The following is a 7071-nucleotide window of genomic DNA, read 5'->3' as shown; positions in this document are numbered from 1 at the left end:
AAAAAGAACAAAAAAAAACTGCCAACTGATTATAACTTTACCCCCAGTTTCCTCACTACAGTAAATTTATTAGGCTATATAATTTAAATATAATTTATTGAAAGTTACATACCTTTATCCAGTGTGGCCTATGTCAGGAGAATCACCTGGTTAAGGACACAGTGTAAGTTAATGGTTAGTAACTGACCAATGCAAGAAACCCAATTTATAGCAAATCATGTAACTATAACTATAATTAAAAATAGTTTCACATTTTCTTCTCTCCACAAACACTACAGGTAGTTGACCTGCCGATCAGACAGCTAATTGTCTTCAGTTTCATATGAAATGTTTGTGTTTGTTTTTCCTCGGAGCTCAGATGAGAAAGTGTAGGGAACCGCGTCATGCAGAAGGCAGGATTATGGTCACGTAATATGATTGACAGCTGTAAACGCTCTAACCCAACCCAGTCTCTTACTACTGCGTATCTATACCACGAGTTTTCATTTTCATTTGGCGTAGTATTTACACGCCAAAGTCACATTTCGCGTTCATATGGTACGCAAAACCCTCCCGTTAAACTTCTATTGATGTAAAATGCGTATGCATTGCACGCAGAAATGTATTATAGTTAACGTCATCGTCCCGCCCCTTAATCGTACGAAGATTCACGATTCCATCTCGTGCAGATGCCGAAGGTGCATGCAGAAATACGTGTTATTATTTTATTTATTATTATTTTTTTTATTATTATTATTTTTTTTGTACAGAAACATAACTCATAATCTCTAATGGGGGCGAATGGTCACATAATTTAATCTATTGATTCGTGACTCGGGCACGTTTATTTCGTTATTTTCGTAATACCAGCACGTTTTTTAAACTAATGTATTTTAAATGGGAAGCGTCTTTCGTGATCACAGCACGATTCTTTCTGCCTATCGGGCTGCAGCAGAGAACCTGTTTAATCAACATTAATTCACGAGATTTTATCTTATCATGGACCATGGTTTATGTATTTTTTTTAATGTTATTTTTTCGATCTTATTGACAGGGAAGCTGGATTGCTTTGCTGTTTATTGATATTTTAAAAATCATATTTTATCAGTAGGAAATCGCGCTGAAGAAGTCTCGTTCCGAACACATCGCGATATTTGGCATCAGTTCACGTGTGCCAGATGTTGGTAAGTAGTAATAAATACGCTGTCCTAACGTGTGTTATAATGTCTTTTCTGTTTGTCGATATTAATAAGATTAGCTCACATTCAGTCACTGCATTATATCTGTCATCGCCACGGAGGCTTTGCGTTTCATTGCTTTCTAATTCTAAACAGGGTGATTAAACACCGTCTGTCACGTGACGTGCTGTTGTATTTGTAGTAGAAGCACAGTAAAAACAACACTTACCATGCTTTTACCACATTAACATTAGTTTTACTGTGATAAGTGTAGTAAAAAAGACAGTAATCACAAGACTGACCATGCGTTTACCACAGTATTGGTAGTTTTAATGTGATACGTATTGTAAATGTACAGTAACCACAATACTTACCATGTTTTTACTACAGTAACCCTAATTTTACTGTGATAGGTGTGGTAAAAGGACAGTGACCACAAAACTTACCATGCTTTTACCACAGTAACCCTAATTTTACTGTGATAGGTGTGGTAAAAGGACAGTAGCCACAACACTTACCACGCTTTTACCACAGTAACCCTAATTTTACTGTGATAGGTGTGGTAAAAGGACAGTAACCACAAAACTTACCATGCTTTAAACCTCAGTAACCTTAGTTTTACTGTGATTGGTGTAGTACAGGGCAGTAATCACAAAACTTACCATGCTATTCCCCAGAATTGGTAGTTTTAAAGTGATATTTGTTGTAAATGCATATTAAACACAACACTTGCCATGCTTTTAATGCTTTATAATGTAACATCCAATATTTGTAAGGCAGTACTTTGTCCTTTAAATAATCCTATATATTATTAATTATACATAATGATATTTTCTTTTCTTTTTTTTTTCAGATGAAAAGACCAAAAGGGCCCTTCGGACTCAGTCAGCCCCATATTGTTTGAGGACAAGTAAACGGAGGAGACAGAAAGCTGTATAGGTAAATATTTGCAATGTATGTATTGTTTTTAACCCTAAATCAAATAATTTATCAAGCATTTGTTGTTTCTTAAACCTTTTCTCACAAAACCCATAGCCCAATCAGTATGAACATAGTCTGAAGGTCTTAATAACTCAAAAGATTTAACAAGTTGTCAAATTCTTATGATACTCGTACATATTTGTATACTCCTACATAATCCTGCAGCTTTTACTCCTAGTGCTGTCATTGGCTACTGCCTCAATTCCTGTACGCAATTATCGCGATATTTGTAAATCAGTTGAGCCCCTTCTTGGAAAGTAGTCGGATGTCCCACACACTGTCAGAAAGTTGATATTAATTGCATTGTATTTATTACAATTATTACAAATTGGTCCCCGTCTGTTTATGTTCCAATGATACATGATGTCTCTCTACACCTCATAACCTACCTCTGTTTGCAAGAGTGGAAAAGCTTATCTGACATTATCATGTCACATGACATCAGATACTCAATTATTTTGTCGTAATCAGATCAGTTACACTGCCCTACCCGTTTGCATGTAAATCATTTTCATACGATTATTGCTTGCTATTAAAGGGATAGTTCACTTTGAAATTAATTTTTGATATGTTTTAGCTTACCTCAAGGGCATCCAAGATGTAGGTGTCTTTGTTTCCGCAGTAGTTTCAATTTTGATATTTTTAGGTCAAACCGTTCTTGTCTGTCAGTCATATAATGCAGGTCGATGGTCACTGTCTCAAAACACAAGCACAGAGTCCAAATTAAAACAATTCCCCATCGTCCAAATGAAACAATTCCCCATCATAAGTACACATTGATGGCCTAAGACACGAAACGAGCGGTTTTTGTGAGAAAACGAACAGTATTTATATCGTTGTTATCTCTTGAAAACAGCACACGTCCAAATGATCTGACGGCGCGGGCGGGTATAGATATATACATAGATGTCGCCTTGGCTACTGCAGTTAATTGGAACGAAACCGTAGCCAAGCGACATCTAGTGTATATATCTATACCCGCCCGCGCCGTCAGATCATTTGGACGTGTGCTATTTTCAAGAGATAACAACAATATAAATACTGTTCGTTTTCTCACAAAAACCGCTCGTTTCGTGTCTTAGGCCATCAATGTGTACTTATGATGGGGAATTGTTTCATTTGGACGATGGGGAATTGTTTTAATTTGGACTCTGTGCTTGTGTTTTGAGCCAGTGACCATAGACCTGCATTATATGACTGACAGACAAGAACGGTTTGACCTAAAAATATCAAAATTGAAACTACTGCGGAAACAAAGACACCTACATCTTGGATGCCCTTGAGGTAAGCTAAAACATATCAAAAATTAATTTCAAAGTGAACTATCCCTTTAAAGACATACTTTTATTCATAGAAATGCCCACATATCAGTGAACTTATAACATAAAAATGCTTTTAACATTTAATTATGCAACACTCTTTACAGAAAAATATCCCACAGTTATGGATAAACTCACAACATCATCATCAAATCCTGTGCCGGGCACATTGGGCGACAAGTGTCCTCCAACATATTCGATCCGTGGCCAGGTTCTCCACATCTTCCCATGGGACACTGACATTCTTCAGGTCTTTGTGAAACATCTGTCTCTGTGTCTTCCTTGGTCTTCCCTGTCTCCTGCATCCTCCTGGTGGTGTCCTCTTCATCACTGTGTTTGGGTGGTGTTGTTTGGGCATGTGTAGGATGTGTCCAGCGAGGTGAACCCTTTGCTCTGTCTCAGTTTCTGAAAGTCTTCATGTGAAGTCCACTCCTCCTCGTGATCTCTTTGATATATGCAGAACCAATGTTGAAAATAGTGATTTATCTTTTTCCATATTGTTAAAGCATTTTGTTTTCTCTTTCAGCTTCATAAACTGTACTTGATTTCTGCCTAATGCCTTTATAAAAAAGGGTCAGTGCTCATCAGGTGTTTTGCTAAAGGACATATTCATTGCATAGTTACAATAAAAGTGACCAATAATCACAAGGATATAGAATGAAAGTTGAGAATGTAAAATTTTGTGCTTATATTTTTGCCTATTTGTTCTTTAAAGTGAAGAAACAAATGTATTTTCACATGACAAAGTTGAATCTCATCTCTTGGTTTGTAAATATATAACTTCATCATAGCAATTTTTTTAACGTTAATGTATGTGTCACTATAATAGATTGCCCCTGTATCTGGATATTTTTAATTAACTGATTTTTATACTTTTGTGCTGTAGTTTTGGCTCTACATTTGTCTTTAAACAGTTTGACATTAAATATTGGAATATGCTTTCAAAATTGTGTCCATTCATTTGTGCTTTTGTTACATTTATGAATATAATTGATATACCTTTAATATACTATAGTATACATACACTGTAAATGTTAGAAGCACTTTAGAACATGTAATTATCTTTAATTAAAATACTGCAAAACTACCCTGCTGTAGGACATTGCTTAGCAAAAAGTTCCTCTTTCAAATGTATGCATCAGTCTAATCAAAAAAGCAAATTTGTATCATTGATCATGTGAACGGAGTATTTTGTTTTTAAATATGAGTTTTATAATTTAATTAGAAGGAATACATGTTTAACAGCCTAAATATACAATATTTAAGGTATCTATCCCTTGCAGGCGGAACCAGAAGAGATCTGTCATCATTTACCATAAATGGGCATGTAACTGTGACGCATCTGTTCAGCTGGGTTGTTACTGGCTGTGACTTTATCGCAGAACTCGCTGTGATTGGACAATCGTTTAACACATATAAAACGGCGCTTCATGTTACAAAGTATGTTTTGGTGTTATTATTACGTTAGTTATACATTAAGTTAACTATAAAGTGTCTCTATGTTGTGAGAAATTACTCCTTTACCGAGATCCTAACCCTAATCCTAAGCATGTCTGCACATTACAATGAACTACAGCTCCATGTTCCTGTTCCAGTGATAGAATGACAGAGACATGTGGGTAATGTAGTTTAAAACGTTTAGCAATGAAACAATAAATGTTAAATAAATAATATATTTAATGGACAACTGGATATCTAAATTTCTTCATTGTGCAAACCTTTATGACATATATGAGGGACAGGCTGAAATTTTATATTTTACTGTGAGCACTTTAAAAATAACCTTTATGCCAACTTTCCATATATGTCTGAAAACTGTGGCCAACATTATTTATTAAACATAGCATAAGCGGTTGTCCTGCCGATTTTCTCTTTGATACACGAACCGGACTTTGAGTTACAGCCATTTGAAATGTGCATTTGTTTGCTCCTCTGGGGGCCGTTGCTGGGCCCCTGGGGGTGGAAGGGCTACAATCTACACAGATCTACACACACTGTTACTATTACACAAGGATAATGCACCATTCAGTAAAACAAACAAACAAACAAAAAAAAAAAACAGTGCCAGAATTTCCTTTTCACTCCTTCTGATTGCTGCTTATATGCCTGACATCAGTAATGTCTATGCTTTCATTTGAAAAGCAGTAGTAGATGTACTAGAATGATCAACATGGATCATCTTCAATTATGCTTGAAGTGTTTATAGTAAGATAGCCCACTGCAGCCTTTTGTAATTTAGTTTCCCTTTATTTCACTGAAATGTGACATACATGCAAGTATATGCAACTTATGTTGCATTGTTGTCCCAAATATCATGAACCAGATCTAAGTTTTTATGTCCTAAGTAAAATAATCATGGTCATTAATTATATGTAGTTGTTTTTAAATTATGAATTAAACTAAATAAATAAGAAATTAAAATTTCTAAAATAAAAAATTCTATTTACTGTACCAAACACCACTTTCAATACACAATATTCACCATACTTTATTAAACAACACAATTGGAGGACTTTATTAAACAACACTTTATCAATAAAGTTGATAAAGTAGCATAAAGACAAGTGAGATTCAAGATAAATAAAAATGTGTCTTTAAAAATACATTAACATCATATTGATCCATTCACATCTGCTGAAGCTTTAAACTGAGTGCCAGAGAATCATATTCAATCACCTACAGAATTTGATATTGTGTTGGAATATAATGATTCATTATCACAGCTAAACTGGTTTCTTGCTCTTCCGATGTACGTCTCTATCGTGTTCATGTTCTTCTTCCTCCTCTAAACAGTTTGTTCAGTTGAACCCTACAGTACATGAACAGAAGATGTGATCACTGATGTGGTGTAGCTTTTTCTCAACCAGAGGAAGAAGTCTCAACATCTATTATTTAACATTTATTGTTTCATTACTAAACGTTTTAAACTACATTACCCACATGTCTCTGTCATTCTATCACTGGAACAGGAACATGGAGCTGTAGTTCATTGAAATGTGCAGACATGCTTAGGGTTAGGGTTAGGATCTCGGTAAAGGAGTAATTTCTCACAACATAGAGACACTTTATAGTTAGTTTAATCTATAACTAACGTAATAATAACACCAAAACATACTTTGTAACATGAAGCGCCGTTTTATATGTGTTAAACGATTGTCCAATCACAGCGAGTTCTGCGATAAAGTCACAGCCAGTAACAACCCAGCTGAACAGATGCGTCACAGTTACATGCCCATTTATGGTAAATGATGACAGATCTCTTCTGGTTCCGCCTGCAAGGGATAGATACCTTAAATATTGTATATTTAGGCTGTTAAACATGTATTCCTTCTAATTAAATTATAAAACTCATATTTAAAAACAAAATACTCCGTTCACATGATCAATGATACAAATTTGCTTTTTTGATTAGACTGATGCATACATTTGAAAGAGGAACTTTTTGCTAAGCAATGTCCTACAGCAGGGTAGTTTTGCAGTATTTTAATTAAAGATAATTACATGTTCTAAAGTGCTTCTAACATTTACAGTGTATGTATACTATAGTATATTAAAGGTATATCAATTATATTCATAAATGTAACAAAAGCACAAATGAATGGACACAATTTTGA

At 35.0% G+C, this 7071-nt stretch overlaps 1 long non-coding RNA gene across 2 annotated transcripts; it reads left to right on the top strand.

Moving 5' to 3' along the window:
* Positions 1 to 447: 447 nt before the first annotated feature.
* LOC311098145 lies at positions 448 to 4398 on the top strand. Of its 2 annotated transcripts, none has more exons than XR_014609387.1 (3): positions 448 to 1163; positions 2011 to 2096; positions 3565 to 4398. It is a non-coding gene; the product is annotated as an uncharacterized lncRNA (long non-coding RNA). The 2 variants fall into 2 exon arrangements; XR_014609388.1 differs by having other exon boundaries at positions 2011 to 2111.
* The last annotated feature ends 2673 nt before the right edge of the window (positions 4399 to 7071 follow it).

This window comes from Abramis brama (assembly GCF_963993115.1).
Source record: "Abramis brama genome assembly, chromosome: 15".
Lineage (NCBI taxonomy): Eukaryota > Metazoa > Chordata > Actinopteri > Cypriniformes > Leuciscidae > Abramis > Abramis brama.
Note: the sequence above shows the minus strand (reverse complement) of the source record. Positions and strands in the feature narration are given on the sequence as shown.